This window comes from Ailuropoda melanoleuca, chromosome 5 (assembly GCF_002007445.2).
Source record: "Ailuropoda melanoleuca isolate Jingjing chromosome 5, ASM200744v2, whole genome shotgun sequence".
Classification (NCBI taxonomy): Eukaryota; Metazoa; Chordata; class Mammalia; order Carnivora; family Ursidae; genus Ailuropoda; species Ailuropoda melanoleuca.
The window spans coordinates 117,848,356-117,875,403 of NC_048222.1; positions in this window are offsets into that span (position 1 = coordinate 117,848,356).

The following is a 27,048-nucleotide window of genomic DNA, read 5'->3' on the forward strand; positions in this document are numbered from 1 at the left end:
TACTGTTTTCTAGAATGGCTACACGAGTTCACATTTCCACGAACAGTGTACAAGATTTCCTTTTCTCCAAAACCTCACCGACATCTGTTGTTTCCTGTGTTGTTAATTTTAGGCATTCTGANCTGCTATAAACATCAGGGTCCATGTATCCCTTTGAATCTGTATTTTTGTGTCCTTTGGATAAATACCTAGTAATGTAATTGCTACATCATAGGGTAGTTCTATTTTTAACTTTTTTGGAGAACCTCCATACTGTTTTCTAGAATGGCTACACGAGTTCACATTTCCACGAACAGTGTACAAGATTTCCTTTTCTCCAAAACCTCACCGACATCTGTTGTTTCCTGTGTTGTTAATTTTAGGCATTCTGACAGGTGTGAGGTGATATCTTATCAAGGTTTTGATTTGTGTTTCCCTGTGATGAGTGATGTTGAGCAAGTTTTCATGTGTCTGTTGGTCAGTTGGATGTTTTCTTTGGGAAAATGTCTATTCATATCTTCTGCCCACTTCTTAACTGGATTATTTGGTTTTTAGGTGGTTGAATTAAATAAGTCCTGTATAGATTTTGGATAGTAATCCTTTATCAGATATGCAATTTGCAAATACCTTCTCCCATTCCATAAGCTACCTTATAGTTTTGTTCATTGTTTCCTTCACTGTGCAGAAGCTTTTTATCTTGATGAAGACATAATAGTTCATTTTTGCTTTCGTTTCCCTTCCCTCCAGAGATCTGTTTAGTAAGAAGTTGCTATGGCCAACATTATAGAGGTTACTGCCTGTGTTCTCTTCTAGGATTTTGATGGTTTCTTGTCTCATAATTAGGCCTTTCATCCATTTTGAATTTATTTATATATTTATTTATTTAGATAGGGAGGGAGGGGGGCATAGAGCTCAGCTGAGATCAAGAGTTGGGTGCTTAAACAACTAAACCACCCAGGTGGCTGTTTTTCCATATCTTTGTGTCATCTTCAATTTCTTTAATAATTTTTCTATTTAGGTTTTCAGAGTGCAGATATTTTAATTTTTTTTGGTTAGGTTTATTCCTAGGTATCTCCTAGGTTTTTGGTACAAATGTAGATGGAACCAATTCCTTGATTTCTCTTTCTGCTGCTTCGTTATTGGTGTACAGAAATGCAACAGGTTTCTGTATGTTGATTTTATACCCTATGACTTTGCTGAATTTGTGTATAAGTTTCAGCAATTTTTTGGTGCAATCTTTTGGGTTTTCTATGTAGAGTATCATGTTGTCTACGAAGAGTGAAAGTTTGACTTCTTCCTTGCCAATTTGGATGCTTTTTATTATTTTTTGTTGTTGTTGTCTGATTCCTGAGGCTAGGACTTTCAGTATTATGTTACATAGTAATGGTGAGAGTGAACATCCCTGTCTTGTTCCTGACTGTAGAGGAAAAGCTCTCAGTTTTTCCCCATTGAAGATGATACTAGCTGTGGGTGTTTTGTATTTGGCCTTTATGATATTGAGATATGTTCCCTCTATTACTAATTGTTGACGGCTTTTATCAAGAATGGATGCTGTATTTTGTCCCATGCTTTTCTGCATCTATTGAGAGGACCATATGGTTCTTATCCTTTCTCTTATTGATGTGGTATAACACGTTGATTGATTTGCCAATATTGAACCACCCTTGCAGCCCAAGAATAAATTCTACCTGATCATGGTGAATACTTCCTTTATGTACTGTTAGATTTGCTGTATACTATTGACAATGTTTGCATCCATGTTCATCAGGAATATTGACCTGTAATTCCCTTCTTTAGTGGGGTCTTTGTCTGGTTTTAGAATAAAGGTAATGCTGACTTCGTAAAATGAGTTTGGAAGTTTTCCTTCCATTTCTACTTTCTGGGACAGCTTCAGGAGAATAGGCATTAACTCTTCTTTAAATGTGTGCTAGAATTCCAGTGGAAAGCCATCTGGCCCTGGACTTTTGTCTGTTGGGGGGTTTCTGATTACTGATTCAATTTCTTTGCTGGTTATGTGTCTGTTCAAGTTTTCTACTTCTTCATGTTTCAGTTTTGGTTTACCTGTTTCTAGAATTTATCCATTTCTTCCAGATTGCCGAATTTGTTGGCATATAATTTTTTTAATATTCTCTTGTAATTGTTTGTATTTTGATCTCTCCTCTTTCATTCATGATCTTATTTATTTGGGTCCTTTCTCTCTTTCTTTTGATAAGCCTGACTAGGGGCTTATCCATTTTATTAATTCTTACTTTCATTGATCTGTTTTGCTTTGTTGTTTTTGTTTGCTTGTTTCTATATCATTTATTTCTGCTCTAATCTTTATTATTGCTCTTCTTCTGTTAGCTTTGGGTTTTATTTGTTATTCTTTTTTATTTCCTTTAGGTGTAAGTTTAGGTTGTATATTTGAGACTTTTCTTGCTTCTTCAAGTAGGCCTGTATTGCTACATACTTCCCTCTTATAACCACCTTCACTGCATCCCAAAGGTTGGGTCTCTTTCTAAAATGAGGGAGAAAAAGAAACATTGGGATCACTAGACCCAACACAATAAAAAATATAATTTATTTTGGTTCTCTTCTTAAATGTAATACAACAGCAATAAGAATTATTGAGCGCTTTAGGTTGACCTACTACAAAAATAAAATAATTCTTCAAATATATGTTCTAACTAGAAAGGCTCTTGTTCGATATCATATAAATTAACTGATAAGAAAAACTTGATATCTGAAAATCTGGTCTGATCATAATTATTTTTAGTCACACTTTTCTTTATATGCATTTCTCAAACATATGTAAACTTCATACTTATCTTTTACGTCAAATAGATAAATGTAAGTAACTCTGAGGGCAGTGAAAATAAGATATTTGTATTTTTTGCAAAACATATGTAATGGCTTGACCAAGTTTAACTATTATTTTTTGTATCTTATTTTGGATCTTAGCAAATAATGTACAAATACATACTATGAAGTTGTCTTACATAATGAAGATATTTATAACTGTAGATCTAGCATATGCTCAAATGTTTTATTTAAAGTCTAAGCTTCTAATATTATTAATTGACTATGCTTTGAGGCACATTATTTCTATATTGCTATATACCCCCAGAGTGAGTTCTATATCTCCTTTCTAGAAGTGAGGGAATGATCAATCTCTCTTTTCTTTTTGTTTACCAGGAGAACAGACATATAAAAAATCTTTACTTTTTTTTTTTTAAGTCTTTAATATATAGTCCTGTGTTAGAGTTAATACTTTTGGGTTGTGACACCCACCATCTTCTGATACAAAGAAGGTAATAGCACCATGGGCACAGAAAAAAATGAAGAAAGAAAGAATACAGTCCATAGAGGACAGAAAAACAGGGAAAAGTGAAAATAAGTTCCATTAAAAGTAAACAGTTAAAAAGGTGTCATCTTTAGTGTAGTGATTAAGGCAAGGACTTAGTTAAACTGAGTGTGTTTTTCTCAGTTCAATTTTTACTTGGATGTATGATCACAGCAAGTCACCTCATCTTTATTATTTCTGTTTCTTTAAATGGGAAAAAAATGCTGATAATAATTTAAGGACACACTTGCTAGTAGTGCCGTGTCAAGTCATGAGGCTGAGGCAAAAAGAAAAATCAGTAATATCGATCCTGCCTTTATTCAAAATGTTGATTTGTTCATCTTGACTTTTCTTGCATTGATTTTTATTTTTTTTATTGCAATAAAATGTTACTTAATTACTGATTATTTTGGTCACCACTTTGCACCAAGTTGAGGGCCTCACTAGTTTGTCCTTAATTCTGGATCTGTCTCCTCAGCTTATCTTAAGATTTAGTTGAGTTAAAATATGTAAGTCACTTATGAGAAGGCTTGATACATACTAAGTTTTGACTGACTGATCAATATTATTATATAAAATTATGAAGAGATTAATAATTTAAAACATGTAAAATAAACATGAATTTGTAATATATGAAATTGGTGATAAATGTGGCTTTCATATGGGAATTTTAGACATTTTGTTCTAGTTTATAATTCTTCATAGAATTAATTCTGAAGCATTTCTGATTTAATTCTCCAACTGAAAGTCTTAGGCTCTACTTAAGAGAAATACTTATTGGAATTTAGGAGAATGTTTAGAAAACAAACTAATGTTTTTCAATAATGGAGCAATTTTTTAAACACTTATTTTTAATATTTGTGAAATGTATAACACACACAAAACAATGAGAAATACAAAAAGATATCTTAAATCACTCATTTAAATCACAACTGTAAGCAATATCCCCTATAAAAACAACGTATTCTTACACACATATGCGTGTGTATATATTACTGTTTTTAAAAAGGTGGTCATATTTTATACATTTTTCTTATTTTTTTCTTTGGAATTCTTTAAGACTATTTCCCTTGATATTAAATATTCTTTGAAAACAGTATTTAAATCATTATATCATATCCCTTTACTAAAATTTGTATAATTATTCTTTATGTTTTGTTAAGTTACTTCTGAAATACTGCTATTTTAAATAATATATCAGTAGATGACATTGTTATTTCTGTAGGAGTCACATCAAAACATAGAATTACTTTGATATAGGGTTTGGAATTTGTAAGGTCCTTGATTTATATTGGTTTATTGTCCAGCAGAAAATATAAATTTAAGTTCCACCAAAATTTTATAAAGTACAGATTTCCTTGAATTCTTGCCGACATAGCTATTATATATAAAGTCTCAAATTCCTTGAAAAAATTATCTACTGCAATTAGTGTGCTGACTACATCTTACTTTAAACTTCTGTGTTTTATTAGACCATGTCTATTTCTATTGTTTCTTTTTCTCCCTGTGCTCCCTCATATTAAGCACTTTCAAAAGTTGAAGCCCTACAAAATTCCTTAATTCATAAATAAAATATTTATTAAGTACAAAAGCAATAATCTGATAGCAAACATCTTTTGAAACCCCTAGGAATACAAAAGTCCTACTAAGGTGGTAAAGAAGAGGAAATGCTCTAAGTGTAGTTGATTGATTGTGAACATATTGATGCTATAACCCAACAGGTGAAAATACTGACTACATTATTCTGTATTTCTCAAACTGTGCCCCCAAATCATGAGCCTCAGAAGCCACAGAATCAATCTGGAGCTCATGACCCAAATCCACAATCTAGGGACCCATCCTAGACTTTGTGCTTCAGACACCTACAATTACATCTACAAGCACAGCATACATACATTTTCATTTCATAAAATCTCTCAGAGAATCACCTGCATGCAAAGTCTTAAAAAGCATTTTAAAAGTGGATATATTCATTTTGGGGCACCTGGGTGGCTCAGTCATTAAGTGTCTGCCTTCGGCTCAGGACATGATCCCAGACTCCTGGGATCGAGCCCCGTATCAGGCTCCTCTGCTGGGAGCCTGCTTCTTCCTCTCCCACTCCCCCTGCTTGTGTTACCTCTCTTGTTGGCTGTCTCTCTCTCTGTGTCAAATAAATAAATAAAATCTTTTAAAAATATAAAATAAAAAATAAAAATAAAAGTGGATATGTTTGTAGGCTGTCTGACATGAGTCATTAAATAAATAACTAATGGTAATAGGTAAAAGGGATTTTTGTAGTAATTTAAATAGGTTCAAAATACTAAACCACTATCAAATATATGATATGGTTTCCATTTGAATGCATTTGTAGAAAGAAGCTTTTGTTAAAATGCAACTCAAAAAATTACACAATAGGAAAATATGTGTTTAAAGGAATATTAATTATGCAATCAAATAAGCACATGCAAAATGTGTCCATATTAAAATGCATAAGGAGACTATTTAGAATCATCTTAGTACAATTATACTGCATTTCTGGGCAAAATCATGTGTTTCAGTTGGAAGTCACAGATTTCTTTCAATATTAAAGGAAAATTATTTAAAAATTAAAAGAAGAAACAATTAGGAAAAGACAGAAAAGTAAGAAAAAACATGCTTAGAATTTTTTTGAAATGAAATCTCATGTGAACATCAATATCAACCCATCCCATTGTATTTTTAGAGCCCTTTAAAGAATTATTATGGACCATCTGTGGTAACCACAGTTACGTGTCCCTAGCTAAGTCTCCTAGTAGCCAGTAAAATGTGAAAGTAAAATGATTATAGTCAGGTTAACTTCTTATTATAGAGCTAGTTACTCCAGAAAACTTTTACAAAGTCTTGCTAATCATTTTGTGTAAACAGAAGTTTTTATAAGACCATATTTTGAGTCTTTGTCTGACAAAAACCATTTTTTAATAGTTTTTGGTCTATTACAAACAATAATAACTTAAATGGCATATTGAAATCACCTAAGACCATTTTTTCTGATAATATAAAGTGCATAAAAATAAGGAATTAGTTAAAATACTAACACGATCATTTTAGAGCCTATCAACATTTTTACTGAAATATCAGATTATACTTTGAGTCTATCTTTATTTCTTTAAAAGACATTCCGCTTCTTTTTTTTAAAAGAAGATTTTATTTATTTATTTATTTGAAAGAGATAGCAAGAGAGAGAGAGCACNATTTATTTGAGAGAGATAGCGAGAGAGAGAGCACGCGCAGAGGGGAGAGGAAGAATCAGGCTCCCCACTGAGCAGGGAGCTCGACATGGGGCTCTATCCCAGGACCCTGGGATCATGACCTACGCTGAAGGCAGACACTTAACTGACTGAGCCACCCAGGCACCCGGACATTCTGCTACTGTAACAGAATAATTTAACAGGATTTAAATTTTAGTAAGGGATTCTGATGTCTTTTAGTCTTATTTAGTATTTTCCTATCATATTCAAGATCAAAGTTTTAAAAATTATTATTGTGTTAGCCTACTATCCCTAAGTTACAAAATCTCCAATAATGAACACATATAAAGGATTTTTTATTGAAGTTTAATGCACATATATTTTTTCAATTCTCATACTTGTTAGTCAGTCACCTCATGTAGAAAAACGAAAATAATGACAGATATTATGCTCTGTATCTTGTGAATAGAAACAAAAAAAAAAATCGCTGACTGGCTAAATTACTATTTTAATTGTAATTTACCCATGTAAGTGGCAATCAATTTTATCTAAAAGTTTCTTATTATCAGTGAAATAAACATTTTAATGATTCCTTAAATTTGTTCTTACCCAATTATCCCTCATATACTAGCATAACTATAAAATGCCCCATGAGAAACATAGTCACGGTCAGATGGGTTTTTTTTAAACACATACTTGAGTTGACCAAGGAAGGAACTTGCTAGCCCTGTTCAGCTATAAACCTCCTCTTTTACCATCATTCCAAGAGAATAAAATCTCCTTGTAGTGACTATGTCAAGAAGAATGGGAATATCCTAAATTATTATACTCATTTTTTTATCTGAAATGTATCTTTATTTATGACTTCTGAATTAGCCCCTATGTGCTGTTACTTTGTTATACATCAGCAGTACTTACTATATCTATGTCATGAATCTTACTTGATTGTTGTCTTTGTCTTCCTGATATGAAGGGTTTTTCTTAAAGAATTTTTATTTACTTATTTGAGAGAGAGGGAAAGAGCATGAGTGGGGGCATGGGGAGCAGAGGGAGAGGGAGAAGGAGACTCCCCACTGAGCAGGGTGCCCAACTCGGGGCTGGATCCCAGGACCCTGCATCATGACCTGAGCTGAAGGCAGACACTTAACGGACTGAGCCACCCAGGTGCCCCTGAAGTTTGTCCTTGTCTATTTTCTCATCTGCACCATAAGATCTTTTAAGTTAAATCTCTCTCACTCTCTCGCTCCTTCTATCTTCTGTCTTTGTCTCTGTCTCTCTTACCCTGCCTCCCCATCAATTAATCAGTATAAGATATGGCACCAATTGTTTGCTTATTCAATAAACATTTATCATTGTTATAGATGCTAAAAATGTATCTATAGGAAAATAGGCAATAACCCATACCTTCATGGAGTTGATATTCTAAAAAGGGAGACAAGCAAAAACATTAAGGTAAATATGTTGCCTGTACTATGGAGATTTATCCTAAGGGAAGCGGAAAGGGAGTATTGGAGAGGGGAGTTTCAGTTTTAAATAGTACTTAGGGTGGGTCTCTTTCATAGAATGATATATGTCTATGTATGTTATAAGAGTTGCAGCGTCAAGTGCTTCAGAGAGCATCATGTACACTGTAATCTATGTGAACGACGCCTATGAGTGTGCAGGCCACAAGCTATGCAGCTTTAAGTAGCGTTGTGGTAAAGACATGAAAGATTTCAGGGAGAAAGACATGCACATATATGGAAAGAGAGTTCTAGACAGAGGACACAAGTGTCTTCTTTAAGAGAGAGGCATGTTCAGATGTTTGCATATCATCGAAGAAGTCTGTGTGTCCGAAAGTGTTCAATGAATATTTGGATGCAATTTAAATATCACCCACAATCAATTATGTTGATTATGTATTGATCCAAATTGACATTTCTAACATCCTTGAACACGAGAAAGGAAATTATTCTGGTTTTTTTTTGTATTACGTAACTCAAACTTTGTCACAGTCGAATATTTGCCATCACTAAGATTGCCATTTTTGAAACCAGATAGAGCTAAATGAAATAAACACAGATGACAAAAAAGTACCACACATTGACTGGCATTTATATATTCCTATTCCATTTGGTATTTGAGAGCAAATTTTCTGCAGATTAATAATACTCATCTTGTGCTCTGTGCAATGAAGTTGCATAAACAAAAGTTGAAGTGGTTTAGGTGTACTGAAATAAGTAAAAACACACAATTTGCAAATATTAATAGCTTTGGATTTCTTTCTAGATACTTACATTGTGTAGCATCTTATTAAAAATATTTCTAAATTCTGTGGAAAGATGCCCATACTCAGAAGAAATCTAAAAGCATCTGCGTAGTGATTGAAAAATAAATAGAGCTGTGGTTTCTTTTGAGTTGATGCCGTGCTTCTTCCCATCTGGGACTGTTAGCTCAAACAAAACAAAAGGGATGTTTTGGAGAGAGAATAAAAGAAGCCTTCTGAGCTTTTTCAGATACACTGTCTGCTTTAACCCTTTTCAAGTTTCAAGTTTTAGATCTCTGTTCCCCCACCCCAAATATGTTCTAGGGGAATTGTAATTCTTTGTTCCAGTCCCAGAATTTTCTGTTTTTCCAAGAGTGCTTTAAACGTCAACAACACAAACTCAGCCACCACTCTCAAAGCAAAAATAACAGCCAGTCCTCTCTAGCCTACACTTTGGGGTATTAAATTCTAAGTGTATTGTGAGCAACTCATTTCAACAACCAATTACTGCTTCAAAGACACAACGAAGACTTAAGTAAGAAAGTACCATCCACCTCACATTTCTGAAGAATGTGTGCTCTGTGTGAGCCAAACCCCATGAAGCGTTGAACCAAACAATCACAGCAGGTTCCTATCCTCTTGGTTATTCAGCATTAATTTCTTAATGCCTGGTTGGGCTTGCTGATGAGTGGCCTCTATCTCTCAGGTATTCTGCAACATTGATTTCCAGCCTTGAAGTGAATTATTTGTTCGTTTTCTCTTTGCATGATTTAACACAGTTGGATTGCTATGAAGAGAGGGGGAGGAAAGGGAAGCTCTTGAATAGATGTGCCCTACTTGAGGCTTCTGTTTAGTAATACTGATGTGAATGTACATGTTTTTTTAGAAGACTGCTAAGATTTCTTCCAGCTACAAAGTTTTAACATTTTGCATTTAACTATCAAATGCTTATAACTAAGAATTTTCATACCCAACATTTGCAGTTTACAATTAAGATCGCTGTGATAAAATACTTTCAGTGGCTATAAGAGGTTCCTCCAACCAGATAATGAGTTTGTTTTGTTTTTGGAAAAAACTTACCAGCAGGAAAGTTTTATTAATGTATTTTTCCAAAATATTTCCTAAACCAGTTATCTTATAATTTAGTGCAATGACTCTAAGCAAAATTGTCTTTTTTTCAATTTGTTTTGTATTCTTTTTATCTAATTTAACACTGAATAAAGTGCTCTAAATTTTTGGTTACCACATCTGGATAGCATTTTGGCATCAGTAAGTGTTTAAATATTTGAAAAAAATGTATCTGATGTAAAATTATTTAGAAATGAAAACAGTGTACACACAAAACATGTAGTGTTTATTTTTGAGTAATAGCCAATTTTATTATTATTTTCATATTTACACCATCCAGCCATCTTATCTTTATCAACATACAAAATTTTGACATTAAAAATAAGGTTATTGATTATAGACTTTAAAAATTATCATCTGTGATTAATATTGCATTTATTTTTAAGGTTTTATTGTATTTATTCATGAAAGACTGAGAGAGAGAGAGTGGCAGAAGCAGAGGGAGAAGCAGACTCCCCACTGAGCAGAGAGCCAAATGCAGAGCTTGATCCCAGGACCCTGGGATCATGACCTGAGCCAAAGGCACTCACTCAACCAACTGAGCATCTAATTAGAAACTACTGTACATAGGATATATAAACATACAAAATATATCTAAACAATTCTTCTTAAGGAGAGTTATAAAAACTTATTTACTGCTGGAATTTTTATATCATATCAATTAGTAATTTTCTCAATGTCTCTCCAAATGTAATTCTATTTTCAAATATATCAAATAAGTACTTAAATGTACATATATATTTTGAGTGCCAAAATATATAATAATAACTAGTTGCTATTTCATATTCAGTGAGCAGATTTCTCAGATTTAAATAGGATAATTAGAACTTCTAATTCAACATAAATGTAAATTGTCTTAATAGTTTCAAGTGTATGTCTCCATATCAGAATATTTCTCAAAGAAAGTGCTAATATTGCTTTCTAAAGCCAGTGTCAAAACATTTTTAGATGAAGTTTCAAATTTCCCTGATATACCAATCCAGCAAATTCACATCACAAAAAGTTAGAAATTGAATACAATTAAATGTTATGCTGAACTGACATTAGATTCATCACTTAGTCAACTGGTCAACTGACTTTTTGAATTTCATAAAATATGGTGTAACCAAAAGATGGAAGAAAGACCATCTTCTGGTGAACACTAATGTAATCCTGTTGCTAGATCTTAAAGCGGGGAAAAATATCACTTTAACCTGATCAATGATTAAGCTACCAGAAAGGTCAACCAATAAATCATAAGATTAAGATTTCAAAAACCTCTTCATATTTGACAATTTTTGACAAATTTTGCATAGCTTTATATCATTGGAACACGCCTTATGCAAAAATGTTAAATGGAAGATGAGTTTTAAATGACCTAGGGGCAAATGAGGGCAGTTTTACTTGTTTCCAGAAAATGTTGGTCAATATGCTTGTTAATTTGAATCACCGCTCAATTTTTCTCATTATGATTAGGACATCGACAATCACAACAGCAACAACATCATCAACAACAAGAAACCACTAAAACTGAAGCACCTTTGTGCTTTTCTATCTGTGAAGGACATGCATGTGTGAGTACGGAGATGGGAGAGAAGGAGACTCATAAAAAATCCATCATACACAGAATCGTAATTATAGATTTATTAAAATGAATTTAGTTTTTAATGGTCAGTCAATATGCCAAAGAGGTTTTCTAATTATCCTGTAAATTATTTGCATCTGTGACTAATCCTACTGTAATACATCTTTGCCAATCAACTCACACCATTTCTGAATACTGCTTATTTATTTATATCTTCATCAGTGTTCATTGTAATTTTACACTACACATACACATTTTTCTCCCCCGTGATTACTTTACATACATAGCTGTTGCTTTTCTACTAAAGAGTTATAGGATTTAAATTAAATTCTTATAACTTCTGAAATAAAGCTGTGCTGTGCTTAGTTTACTCTTGTTTTTAGCTTTAGAAGCTTAAGTGGAGGCCGCTTATGCATATAGCTAAAATCCAAAAATATAATGAAAACATTCATTAAAATGGGTAATAGTTGAGTGTTGTTAAGTCAGCATGTGAGGTAACTGAACAACCCAAAGTTCTGAAATTTATCATCCACCGCAAGACCTGGCAATTTTGTTTTGGGAAAGAGAAAAGGCATTATTTTAGATCCTCTCAAAGGTCTCTTGCAAACCTGAAATTAAAGGAAAAGAAAAGCAAATTTCGGTATTAATAAATAAGCCAAACCTTCCTGTGGGCATTTCTGCTTTCAAAAAAGGGAATAAAAGGATGGCTTGTTCCAGGCAAAATCAATCTACAAAGTGCTCTTTTATTCTTATAAAGAATGATAGGGAAAGAAGCCACAGTCTTCAAACTTGCTATGTGCTAAGAGAAGGACGTTTATTTTAAAGTTTCTGCCATTTTGGTATTACTAATAGATAAAGTTCTTATGATGATAAGTAGATGTGTAGAATTTAGTCAAGCTCCTTAAAAATATTTTGGGTATGTAAAGGAAATTCCAGAACTATGTTTGACACTGGGGAAAGAGAGAGAGAATGGAATAAATTAGTACAGCTGGGCAGAACTTTCCACCTCTGGAGAGAGCCCAAATGAAACAGGTTGAGAAAACAAAGGAAAGAAATCCCAAATCAGGCAAACCCTATAGTCGGGGTGACCATCATCTCATACTATTTTTTACTATTTAAAATCATTAATAGTTACAATTCTCTTAACTATAAATATTCTCTAGGCTTAAAATTATTACACAATTTCACTTTCTTAATTCTCTCCATTGTCATGAGACCACTTTCCTTTAAGAAAACACATATTTCTTTTAATATCACAAGAATACAGAAACTGCCACTTCTGCCTGCAGGTCATTGACCAAAACAAACCACAAGGTCAAGCCAGGTAACAATGCTGTGGGAAAGAACACTCTTTCAGTGGTGGTGCAAAGTGGTCCTCATTTACCTTCAAGTAGAATATGGGTATGGGGATTTGTAACAGTGCATAGCCAATACATTTTATTGGTATATTTTTCTTTGAGTGTCCCTGAAGGTTGAAATTTCAGGAGGAGTTCTCTTATCATTAGCTTATTTACTACCAAGACCCATTCAGACAGGTGAGAGATATCTATTGATCGATCGATCAATCGATCGAAGTATTTGCTTAATTGTAATTTGTATTGTTGCCTATGATAACAATAAAAATATTTCTGACTAATATTCTGACAATTTTAATATGAACATACTTAATATCTATGTTTCTCAATGGTTAAAATGACTTTGTTACCTTTTTCCTAAAAGAAATAACCTGTAAAGTTTTTCTAAGAAAATTTCCACTCATGGGGTAGTATCTATATTCATTTAACTGATCTCAAGTTCAGGTAATACAAATAGAGCTTTAAGAAATATCTGTTCAAACAAAAATATATCAATTTTATTTATGCCACAAATACATGTTATTATTATGATAATGAATATACACATGCTTAGGATAACAGATGTAACTATACTCACATATAAATCACATATCTGTTTTTACTTCTGCCAAAATTAATTTTTTTTAAAGATTTTATTTATTTATTTATTCGACAGAGATAGAGATAGCCAGTGAGAGAGGGAACACAAGCAGGGGGAGTGGGAGAGGAAGAAGCAGGCTCATAGCGGAGGAGCCTGATGTGGGCCTGGATCCCATAACGCTGGGATCACACCCTGAGCCGAAGGCAGACGCTTAACCACTGTGCCACCCAGGTGCCCCCCAAATTAACTTTTTGAACATATGTAAGGCAACATAACACTCTCAACAGTTAGTTGTCTTCATTTATCTATTTGTAAAAATAGCTATTTTCTATTATTGTTGCAAAGAAGGAAAAAACAAAAAAACCCATAAAAGATGTAAAGTTCTTAGCACAGACAAAAATGATGTTGGTGGCTTTCATGGCCATGGTTGTTATAATTATAACAATTAACATTACAATTCCTTAATTTTTTTTAGGTACTCTGTTAAGCAACTTACTAAGTTTGTTTCATTTATTTATCACCCCTTCCCCTCAAAAAAAAAAAAAAAATCCTAGAGAGGTACTAGCATTAGTCCTATAAAATAAATAAAGAAAAAGGCACAAGGGATCAATTGGCCAAGTTTACCCAGCTAGTTAGTGGTGGAACTGGGTTCCCTGATTGAAGTTACTCCAGGGCAAGGTGTGTGAATATTTAGCTCAGAAACAGCCACTACCCTATGGTGTGCCCTTGCATATGTCAATAATTAGGAAAGAAGTGCTTATTCATTTAGCACACAAGTGGAAGCCTTTCAGCACAGACTTGCAAACAGCCACTAATAATTAATCAGAGTTTGTATTCAACTAGAAATATGTTTATCATCTGGCTCTCAAGGATATAATTCTGTTAATGAACACTATTGTATAACTGTGGTAGCTCCAGCCAATCTCATTCATATTCTGCATTTGCTCTAGTTTCAGGTGGGATTTTATAATCAAACTGCATGTGAAGTGATAAAAGAAAGAATTAATTTGGCCACAGATAAGGGCGGCAGGAGCACTGCTTCCCATATTTTAAATTAATGCTTTCTAGCCATTGCTTTTAGGTGGAGCTTATGTACCCCACCATCACTTTTGGATTAGGAAGGTTTCTTGTGGGGGGTGGAGGCTGAAATAATTTTAAAACAATGGGTTATTCATGGAATTATCTGTGCTAGTTAAAAGGCCCGGAGGAAAAACTGAGTAAGTCAATGATGTCTATTTCCAGTAAATGAGACTTTTTTTCCAGACAATTAGAAGACCAAAGGGGAAACCAGAGTAAGTCCATCAAAAAGCATCCATATTCACATGAAAAAATGCTCAACATCACTCATCACCAGGGAAACACAAATCAAAACTACAATGAGAAATCACCTCACACCTGTCAGAATAGCTAAAATTAAAAACATAAGAAACAACAGGTGTTGGCGAGGGTGTGGAGAAAGGGGGACCTTCTTACACTCTTAGTGGGAATGGAAACTGGTGCAGCCACTCTGGAAGTCAGTAAGGAGGTTCCTCAAAAAGTTAAAAATAGAACTACCCTAAGATCCAGCAATTGTACTGCTAGGTATTTACCCAAAGGATACAAACAGTGATCTGAAGGGGTACCTGTACCCTGATGTTTACAGCAACTTTAACAACAATAGATACAGAAGCAGCCCACGTGTAAAAAAAAAAAAAAAAGCAGCCCACCTGTCCATTAGTTGATGAATGCATAAAGAAAATGTGGTGTACGTTTATATATACACACACCAGATGTCAGGGATTCCATTATATAGATATAATGGTATATTATTCAGCCAACAAAAAACAATGGAATCTTGACATTTACACTGATGTGGATGGAGCTAGAGAGTATTATGCTAAGTGAAATAAGTCAGAGAAAGATAAATACCACATGATTTCACTCATATGTGGAATTTAAGAAAACAAATTAACATATGGGGAGAAAAAGAAGAGAAAACCAAGAAAGAAACTCTTCAAAAAAAAAGATTTTATTTTTTTTATTTGAGAGAGTGTGCATGCGCAGAGGAAGAGTGAGAGGGAAAAGAAGAATCCCTGTGGAGCAGGGAGCCTGATGCAGGGCTCATTCCCAGGACCCTGGGATCATGACCTGAGCCAACAGCAGACGCTTAACCGACTGAGCCACCCAGGCACCCTGAAACAGACTCTTGACTATATAGAGAAAAGACTGATGGTTACTGGAAGGGAGGTGGGTGGGGGGATGGATGAAATGGGTGATGGGGATTAAGGAGGACACTTGTTTTGATGAGTACCAGGTGTTGTATGGAAGTGGTGAATCAGTAAATTCTACACCTGAAACTAATATTACACTGTGTTGACTAACTGGAATTTAAGTAAAAACTTGAAAAGAAAAAAAAAAGACCACTCATAGCAACAAAAAGTGTCTAAGATTACAAAATTAGAGTGTGGAATCATTGCAGATATAGTAACAAAGATGTCAGGGATACCATTAAAAACAATACTTACATCTTTGTTTGTATTAGTGTATGTAAAGTTGGTATTTTGCGTATAGGAATAAGTCTGTGAAGAGGTGGTGCTCAGCAACCCTGTAACATTACAACCATATATGATCTGCTCTCTTTATTAGAGTAGTGAATAAACCTTAATCTTAAAAAAAGAACACCATTTCAACTCATCCTAATTATTTGAAGTAAAACAAGATTACTGGCACAGGTACCCCTTTTATACCTATGAAAGCACTATAAACGCTTCCCAAATTAAGAGAAAACGTATATGATCCTTCGAATAGACAGAATACACAGTAATCAAATACAAAGGTGTAGACAAATGCCTTTGGTGGGCTGCACTACATACCCTCAGCGCATCTCTGATTTCAGCTCGGCTACTGTAGACAATGTTCCCTGAATTCAGATACATCACTCTCAGCTGGCATCTTGCTTCTAGAATCATTACAGTTGTGGGTCTTTTCACTTTCTCACTCAGGGACTTTTCTGAGTCCCACTCAGAGTCCCACTATATCTGAGTCCCACTATCTCATGTGGGAGCCCACTTGGCCCATGGACACACAAGTCAGAAGTGAGAGGTGATTACAGTCCACAAGATGAACAATTCTGGGTGGCAAGTCACGACTTGCCAATGGTTCCAGAGGAAATGAGTCCATGTTACCTACCATGGCAACATTGACAACTCTACACTTGTATGCAATTTTCCTTTTTTGTCTCACTCTATTCATACTTCTTGGGACCATTTACCATCCCTACATTTGAGTTGGGTACTGTCTTAGGAGAACACAAACTAAATCAGAGGACTGTATATTCACTTGAATAAACAGTGATTTTTTTTTTTTTTTGCCTAAGAATAAAATGAAAACCTTTTTACTTTATTGGCACTTCTTTTGTTTTCTAGTTTTTTTCTCAAATTCTTATACCAGTAAATACATGTGAGTTATTTTTCTGTTAAATAACTTCATTTTAATACATGGCATGCTAAAAATAGAAAATAATTGGGATACATTTGTCTGTGACTTCTTCATTTCTCCACCCCTATGCCAGCCGTTCATATGCTTCTTGTCCTATTGAAACATAAATGGCTGTGTGGCCTTTATCTGAACCTTCTGTACCCCTAAAACACAGAAGAACTTCATACATCAGTAAAGGTGTCTGTGATTTTCTAAATATGCTTTCCTCAATAAGCAACATTACAACTTTTCAAAGAAAACATACACTTCCAATGTGCGGCTTCTGTATATCTAGATGGGACTTGTCATCTGCAGTCAGTTTTTACCACTGATCAGGTACAGAGATGATAAACGTGCAAAGCACATAGTTAGCCCATTATTCTATACTGGTTGTTGACAAACTATGATCTATGGACCAAATCTGGGCTAGCACTGTTTTTGGAAAAACTTTTATTAGATCACAACCACACTTGCTTGTTTATATATTGTCTATGGCTGCTTTCACAGCAAAAGCAGAGCTGGGTCATCGCCACAGAGACTGTGTGGTATAAAAGCTCAAAATACTCAATATCCAGACTTTTAAAAAAACATTTGCTGACCTGTGTCTATAACTGTGAAGTCTTTTTATTCTTCATTCTGTTTCTACCTGTTCATTTTTAGGTTATATTACAGGGAGCTGTGGATTTATATCTTATTCTCCAATTACAAAACATAATTTATCGTTAATAATGTCTTCCCAGGATGGAAACCTTTGAAACATTTATGAAACAGAGGATATTCCAAGACAGAAGTAAGTTGTAGCTATTTAACTATCCTCGTGAGTTTCACTATGCTACAGCATGCTCTGATGAGATCTCTCAAGGAAGAACTTGCTTCTAGGGGTGTATTTAGCTAACGCACTATCAGGTTCAGGGTCCAACACAGCATATAAACCAAGCATATAAACCGAGCCCATGTTCTCCCCAGACTGCTCCCAGTCAATGTCCGAATTAGCATGGGTACCAGAGTTGGTCTCCTCTACCAGGCCATCTTGCTTTGAGACTCCTCATAGAATTGGCTATGTGTTTCTCCGAATTTCAATTGCAGTCTAAGTCTCTTCCCATCCAGCACTCTTCCCCGCTGCTCTTTCACAGGTGCCAGATGTGCGTTGTTTTCTGAAGGCTCTCTCTGCCTCACCCTGTTTCCTTTTCTCTTTATCTTCGAAAGCCTTTCTCTCAACAAATATCTGGCATGTCTAATTCTGACTTATTATCTGTTTTTGGAGGACCCAAACGTACATTACAGCTCTGTTCTTTTTTCCATTTACTGTATTTATTATTCCACTCAAAACAAACAAATAAAAACAAAAGAAAGGTTATAAATACTATCAAAATGAAGTATATCTGGAGAGCGACAGTTTCTGAAAATCATTTATCAGATTGTAGCTTGGAAAATGTTGGGAGATGATATCCATTAATCTCTTGTGTTTCCTCACATCTTGTAAGCGGGGACATTATTTTGCTACGTTTTTCTGAACTACATTTTCAAGGCCAAAATTAGGGATAGTTTCTCCATGTGGGGCAGAGATCAGATCTGACTACTGTGCAGGATAATAAAGATAATCTCTCCTTCTGAGGCAAACACTGGGTAGGTTCTCTAGTAGATTCTTTAAAAGATCAGTATTTCCTGAGTTTCTATTACTTTGTTGCGATACAAACCAATTGTGTAGATGGCACCCACCTAGATAGCTCCACATTACACATAGGACACAGGGAACAAGAAGAACTGGTGCAAACATGCAGCTCCCGCTGTATGCAGTGCCATGGATATTAGAATCTTTTGCCTCTGACCATGGAGCCTCTTCCATAACCATAAAACTGTGACAGACTAACTTGCTAGCATGCGAACTATAAAATCTTAAACCCTCCCCAGTTCTTGAAAAAGTCTAATAAAGAAATTTAGTTTAAAGAAAAATAAAAATAAATATTTTGTCAAATTATTGAATGTGGAACAAATAACCATTAAATTGCCTTTTCCCAAATACAAGTTTTGCTATCTCGCTTTTATGGAAAGGTAAATGTTCCCTCATTGCAAATTATACTTTAAAATTCAGTGACTTGTGAAAGCCATTTTTGGTTGCTACTTGAGAATTCGGGAAGGCAAGAAAAAAAGCATTTGCCAGCAAACCTATGAAGACATCACTTAGTTCTGTTTTCAAAATATTTTTATCAAGCCCTGTGCCCATTGATTTAGGTAAATAGACCACTTAATTATTCTTATTCCTTCGAAATCCACACCATCACTTTATATAGAACAGATCTGCGGTCTAAATTATGGCTCTATCAAGTACTGAAGAAATGAATGACAGGACAGCACCTCACGCAGGAGTCTTCTTGATTACCCTTCAGCAGTCTAGCTATCTGTATGTTCAGCTCATGTTCAGCTATGATGATTATTCTATGCTAATTAAATAATATTATGTAGTTTTTACCGAGACAGGAAAAAGCAAAATGTGCCTGGAGAGGACTCTGCAGCTGTGTGGATTGACTGTATATGGTCCTTGGGGGATGTGATTATCAGACGACTGAATCATCATTAGGATAATTAGTGTACTTGGCAACTGCATTAGTGGAATTATTGTCATTGCTCACAGCTTATCAGTGCAGCATTTTTTGATTTGGTAAGATTCATTTTTATAAATGCAACTGACCATATGAATGAAATCAAGAGAGGTAAATACATCCATTATTTCTGTTCAATCAGTTAAAGAACTAGTAAATAAAAAGTGAATCTATTTAAGCTTAAAGCCTTACTTCCTGAAATTAAATGGTTAATTTGCAACTGTCCTGGATGTAAACTTAGAAAATTAAAACAAAAATACATTATTTTTTATGAACAGATTATCTGTTTAACTTAATTCTTTGTTACTAGTTGTGAGTCAATTTCAAAAAGATAAATGCTGAGGCCATTCTTGTGTATTTTTCCTAGTTACTACTTTGATGTTTTGTGGGTCTGCCATTATTGTTCACAAGTGGCTTCCACTCTCTAGATTTTATTTTGGAAGGAATCATACCTTGAAAAAGTATAAAAGGAATACTCACACATAATTAGTGCCCAGTGATGTTGTTTCTGTTTGTTTAATTAAGCTGAATTTCTGATTAAGGATAACTCATCTTTAATAATTTTGATAACCCATGACAATAGAGCACTGATGATTCAGATTTGGTAAAGTCACCTCTTCTGCCATTGATAATGACAACTTTGATCCACATAATGTTCATGATTGTTTTCATTAAACTGAATATTGAAGCACAAAACTCTACTCATTATCTCGTTTTGTTTCTTTCATGAGATTGATTGGGAAAGAATATACTATATGGAAACTCAGTTTTTCCAACTTCTCTTCTCCCAAGTTTATCCAGCTTTTATTCAGAAAATGAAGAATCAAGTGTCTCTCCTTACTGAAACAATTTGAAATATTGCTGGAAGTCTTATTATTTTTTGTCATGTACATTTGGGTCTTATATTACTCCCTGAGCCCCTTTTTCTCTCCACTGTTTTCATTTCTCCTATCCCCACAAGAGTAATAAGCCTCGGCAAAACTCAAAATACTGACTTGTGATCAAGAAACTGGGGAATGAGAAGAAGCTCCTTGATATTGGTCTTGGTAATAATTTTTTGGATATGATATCAAAAGAAAAAACAACAAAAGCAAAAATCAACAAATGGGGTTATATAAAAATCAAAAGCATCTGCACAGCAAAAGAAACAATTAAAATGAAAAGGCAACCTACAGAAGGGAGAAAACTTGCAAACCAGATTTCTGATAAGGGGTTAATATACAAAATATATAAAGAACTTAGATAGATAAATAACAACAACAAATCCCATTAAAAAATCAGCACAGGAGGGGTATGTGGGTGGCTCAGTTGGATAAGCCTCTGACTCTTGGTTTCAGCTAAGGTCATGATCTCAGGGTCATGGGGTGGAGCCCTGGGTAGGGCTCTGCGCTCAGTGGGGAGTCTGCTTGAGATTTCTCTCTCCCCTTCCTGTTTGCTCACTCTCCTTCTCTCTCTCTCTCTCATAAATAAATAAATCTCTTTTTTTAATGGGCACAGGAAATCAATAGACATTTTTCTAAAGAAGACATCCAATGGCCTGCATGTACATGAAAAGCTACTCAACATTACTAGTCATCAGGGAAATGTGAAGCAAACTACAAAAAGATATCACCTCATACCTGTTAGAATGGCTATCATCAAGAAGATCATCAAGAGATAATAAGCCTTGGTGAGAATATGGAGAAAAAGGAACCTCTGTGCACCACTGCTGGGAATGTAAATTGGTGCAGCTGCTCTGGAAAATAGTATGAAGTTTCCTGAAAAAAATAAAAATACAACTACCATATGATACAACAATTTCACTTCTGGGTATGTACCCAAAGAAAATGAAAATAGGATATCAGATATATGCACTCTTATGTTATCGGAGCATTACTTATAACCCCAATTTGGAAATGACCTAAATGCCCATTACTGAATGAATGTGGTATATATATATATATTATACACATATTACTCAGTTATAAGAAAAAGGACATTCTGCCATTTTTGAGAACATGAGTGGAGCTTGAGCTCATTATGTTAAGTGAGATAAGTCAGATAAAGAAACACAAGTACTGTATGATACCACTTACATTTAAAATCTAAAAAAAAGCCAAACTTATAAAAACAGAAAGTAAAATGGTGGTTACCAGGAAATGGGGGCTTGAGGGGTAGGACAGATGCTGTTTCAAGGAACAAACTTGCGATGAATGACAAATAAATATTAGAGACCTAATGTACCTTATCATAAATATATTTTATGATGAATTGTAAGTATTTTTTATAACCGCAAAACCTGCAAAGAGACTGGAACTTAATTATTTTAACCACTAAAAAGAAATGTTAATTATGTGATATGATAGAGGTGTTAATTATTGCTACAATGGCAATCATATTACAATATATAGATGTATCAAATTAACATGTTGTACACCTTAAGTTTACACATTATATGTCAAGTGTATTTAAAAAAATACTTGTTCTTGGGAAATCTAAAAATGGCATTCAGGAATAGCAGCGCCTAATCGTCTAACTTATTATCTTTTTTATGAAAGATTAAAAATGTCATTTATTGGATTTCCTTCTTTAAATAGAATCTGGTTTGTATACTTTGAAAAATAGTTTTAAAATTTCCCCCAACAAATAAAGATCACAGCAAACCAATTTATAAAAAGTTAAATAATTAAAGATCAAAATTCATTTATAAAAACTTGTTAAAAGAAGTAATATTTTTTAGTTTTGAGAAAAAAAATTAAAAGTAGACATAAAACATTGGTAAATTATTCAAAATAAAACCCACACGTGATAAACATTACAACTCATAATAGGATAATGGATTTGAAAGTGGGCATATGATGCAATTCTGTGTCCCCAGCCAGGGAAAGGAGAACGTGCTTAAAAAAAAAATGGTACTTCTTTTCCTGTTTCTTCAGACCTTATTGAAATGCAGGACATTTTCATCTTCTCTTTTTAACTTCATCTCAGTTCTACCATTCTTTGTAAAATCTCTGTGCCAACAGCATTCATAATACCCAATTTATTGCATACAATAAGAACTTACTAAAGTCAAGGGAAATTAAAGAGCATTTAATAAACAACTAGATGAAAGCAGTTAACTCTGATACAGATCTATGTAATTTAATTAATATTAGCTTTGAAAATCCAACTGTAGCTAAAGCAGAGATATTTTCCCAGAATGAATTGTTTTAGTAGAAGTGTCAATATTAAATGTTAAATGATTTAAAAATTATACTGACCAAATCACTGCAGGCTATTAAATATTCTACTCAGAATAACCATGTTTCATTTTAAACCATTCATACCTGTTACCATAAGAGTCTGCTATTCAAGAAAAGTGTTTTTTCATTAGAAAGAATTAATCCTCTTGATAAATTCCTCCTATACTTCAGGTACTTGGGCAATGTAATTTTTATTTCACTTAATCGTTTCTTTATTGTTACTGTTACCTGTAATGGATGAGGCTAGTCTCTTTCCCTTGACGCTAAATCCAGGTAATCTAGACACAGATTCCACAAGTGAATGTGGAAGATGCATCTCCCTATGTTACTTTACATACTGAACTGTAAAACATGTGTAAGAGATTTCACAAATTCATAACCTAACTCTAAAATTAAATTTAGACAGAGTTCAAACAGCTAGTAGCTATATAATCTATGAGCTTATCTTTATTCAGATTTCATTGATAAATTGCTGGGCCAGCATTTCATCCTCAAAGAGCTAGATAGCTATTCTGGCTATGGTTTTGCCTTTCCTGCTTCAAAGCTTGTGCCAGTACTTCCATTCAGGATTTTATGGAATGCTTACTATATGGGTATGGAATCCCTCACAGCACAACATCTGACCAGAGAACCCACTTTACAGTGAAGGAGGTGTAGGAGTGGGCTCATGACCTTGGGATCTGCTGGTTGTATTATGCCCAACCTCAGCTTAAGTTTGCTGACCTCAGTGAGTCCTGGAACTGCCTTCGAAAGGTGCAGCTAAAGCACCAAGTCAGAGGCAACATTCTGGAAACAATAGTGTGCCATTGTTTAGGATACCGTTTATTTGTTAAATTGGAGACTCCTATATGGCTCTGTGGTCTGAATATGAACAATGCATGGGTCTGAGAAATAAGAATTTGAAGCAAGTGTGTCTCAGTTGCCATCATTTACAAAAATCCACTGGGGGGTTTTGTCATTCCTGTTCCCACAACTCTGACTCTGAAAGGTGGGAGATCCTGATCTCCAGAGGGGATTCACTCTTCACAGGGTAGAAGCAAGGATCTCTCTGAATTATAAGTTACAGATGCTAGCAGGGCACTTTAGGTAACTTGTGTCCACAGACCAGCAGGCAAAAAGAGGCTCACCATCACTGTAATTTATCCATGTCAGCAGAAAGAGGGAGGGCTCCACATACACAGTGGTATCATGAACAACTGAATCTCAAGTAGAGACAATCCACTTGGGTGTCTGTCAGTACTCTCGTGTCCCCTTTGTAACTGGCATGGCTATGTGCAGCAACCCCCAAATGAGAAGGATATATTTACCAAGGCTTCAGACCCTTCTGGACTGAATATTTCAGTCACACCATCAGATAAGTCACCTAAGACCTTCCAATACTACAGCTTAAGGTGGGGAATCTGGAATGAATATGGAGGAAGGAGATGTTAAGTAGCAGCTGTGGCCCAGAGTCCACTGCAGCGACAGGAACAATATTTCATCCCACTAACCTCCTTTCTCTGAGTTTCTCCTTAGGAAGAAAGGCCCACCTACACAAAGGAAGAGTTGTTCCCTGAATGTTGAGAAGTAAATTTTTAAAGTGCAAAGGACAGACCCTGGTAGCAATGGCATGTGTCACAAGACCTCCAACAATAGAGGCCACAAGCGACCAAGGGCCCCAGGTGCTGCTTTCTGAAATCTGTCATCACTGTTTTTTTTTTCCTTTTATTATTGTGGTATAACATGAAATCTACCTTCTCAGAAAAATTTTAAGTATACAATATTTTTAACTATATGCTCAGTGCAGCATTATTCACCATCACCAAGAGGTAGAAACAATCTAAATGTTCACTGACAGATGAATGCATAAAAAGAATATCACACACACACACACACACACACCCTGGAAAATTATTCATCCTTAAAAAAGATGGTTGAATCTTAAGGATATTACGCTAAGTATAATAAGCTAGATATAGCAAGACAATTACTGCATGATTCCATCACCACATTTGCATGGAAATCATGCTCCCCAAGGGCTGTTCCTGTTCCTGCAAGACATGGGATTTCTTTGACAGCTGATTTTGACTCTAGAACTTCCTAAGTGCTTTGCCAAATCTTCTTAAACTGTATGGCAGTCTAGTATTCCTCCCAACCATCTCTCCTTTTTTCCTTTGGAATCACACTTGCACCAAAATCTCGGACTTTTCTAGTCTTACTTGGCCCCTTCCCTAATTTCTCTCACAGGTATTTCTCCCAATATAAAATCTATGCACTCTAATGCTGTCTTTATATCTGCTTCTTAGAAGACCTAGAGTTGCATATATCTTAACTATATGTTAAATTGGGGCACCTGAGTGGCTCAGTCGGTTAAGCTTCTGACTCTTGATTTCAGCTCAGGTCATGATCTCAGGGTTGTGAGATTGATCACTGCATTGGGCTCCATGCTCAGCATTGAGTCTGCTTAAGATTCTCTTCCCCTGCCCCTCCTCCTGATCTAAAATAAATAAGTAAAATCTTTTAAAAATTATATTAAATTGCATGCCTTTTCTGATGAAGTGATTATTATTAAAATTGTATTGTTAGTTGGTAAGCAAAGCTCAAATTTAAAGAGTAGGTAATATAGGATTAATTATACTAATAAAAGCGATGTCTTCTTTCACGATGTGGATTAAAATATGTTAAACGAGTTAAGCAAGGTCACTAAAATCTTGAAAATACTACTTACCTTTAAAAATGATATATAAATGTGAATTATGTTTGCCACAAATATAATAGTCAACTGAAAACATTATGAAATAATCCACATAAAAATACAAAATTATGAGAACTGCAATTTTAAATATGTAAAATTCCTAAGTTGTCAAAGGAAATAGAAAAAAAAATTAATATGGGGGACTGATTCAACTCACTGGTAATAACTTAGGAAATACTGACAAGATCAAGAGATAATTTGTTGCCAACCGGTTCATTTTTTCAATTTCATTCCTGGCTAGCATGCAGGGAGGAGGACACTCCCAAATATTTAGCAGATTATACTTTCTCAAGAATATTCTTCAAGTACTTATTAAGAACTAGAAAAAAAATTTATACCTTTAACCCAACTATTTTTTCTTTTTTTTAATAATAATTTTTTATTATGTTATGTTAGTCACCATACAGTACATCCTTAGTTTTTGATGTAGTGTTTCATGATTTCATTACTTGTGTATAACACCCAGAGCTGCATGCAATATGTGCCCTCCCTAACACCCATCACTGGCCTATCCCAGTCCCCCATCCCCATTCCCTCTGAAGCCCTCAGTTTGTTTCCCGGAGTCCATAGTCTCTCATGACCAACTATTTTTTTTCTTAAAAAATCCTTAGATATTAATTGAAAAGTTTTATCTGAATTTATATACATAGGTATATAATACAATGTATAATTAAAACATTAATAACAAAATAAATGTCCTTCAGGAAAATTGTATTTGAATTGTTTACAATGAATTGTCAAGTATAAACTCCATAATGGACTGCAGGGTCCGTAAGGGTCTTATCTATACTTATTCACAACAGAACTGTAGAACTTGATACAGTGCCTAAAATATTAGGAGCAATCAATAAGTAATTATGAGTAAATTTTGAAGTAAATTTATTAAATTTTAATGACCAGTTAATGCATATGAGATAATATAAATTGAAATAAATGACAGGAAATAGTATAAACTCTGTGTTTGAACATACATAAATGTGACATGTAACCACATAATAACCAAGTCATTACTTCAAAGGTAACAGTCTTTCCATCTCGATATACCTATAGAAACAGCTTTTGGCAGAAAATGAGGAACAAAGAAACAATTTGCCTCTAACAATAATATCAGTCCTTTGGTCCATCACAGAAACCCCTTACCCAAACTCCCACACACAAAAAAAATTTAATCTTGCCAGAGGCCCAAACATAATGGTTCCTAACACTGACGTCTGTTCATGACATGGTCTGAAATCCATTGAACTGATATTCCTCCTGTATTGATCTTCTAGGGTTTCCATAACAAAATACCAAAAGATTGTGCAGCTTAAACAATAGATATTAATCTTCTCACAGTTCTGGAAGCTAAAAGTCTAAGATCAAGATGTTGAAAGATTTATTTTCTACTGAGGTCTCTCTCCTTGGCTTACATGTGTCCTCACATGGCCTTTCTTTCTGCAGCCATATCCTTGGTGTCTCTACCTCTTATAAGGATATCAGTCCTATTAGATTACGTCCCACTCATATAACCTCATTTAACCTTCATAAACGCCTTATCTCCGAATACAGTCACATTGAAATTTAGGACGTTAACATATGAAATTTGGAGGAACACAATTCCCTCCCAAAACACCTTCCAATTTTTACTTAGTGTGTTTCTATATCTGTTCAAATTTATT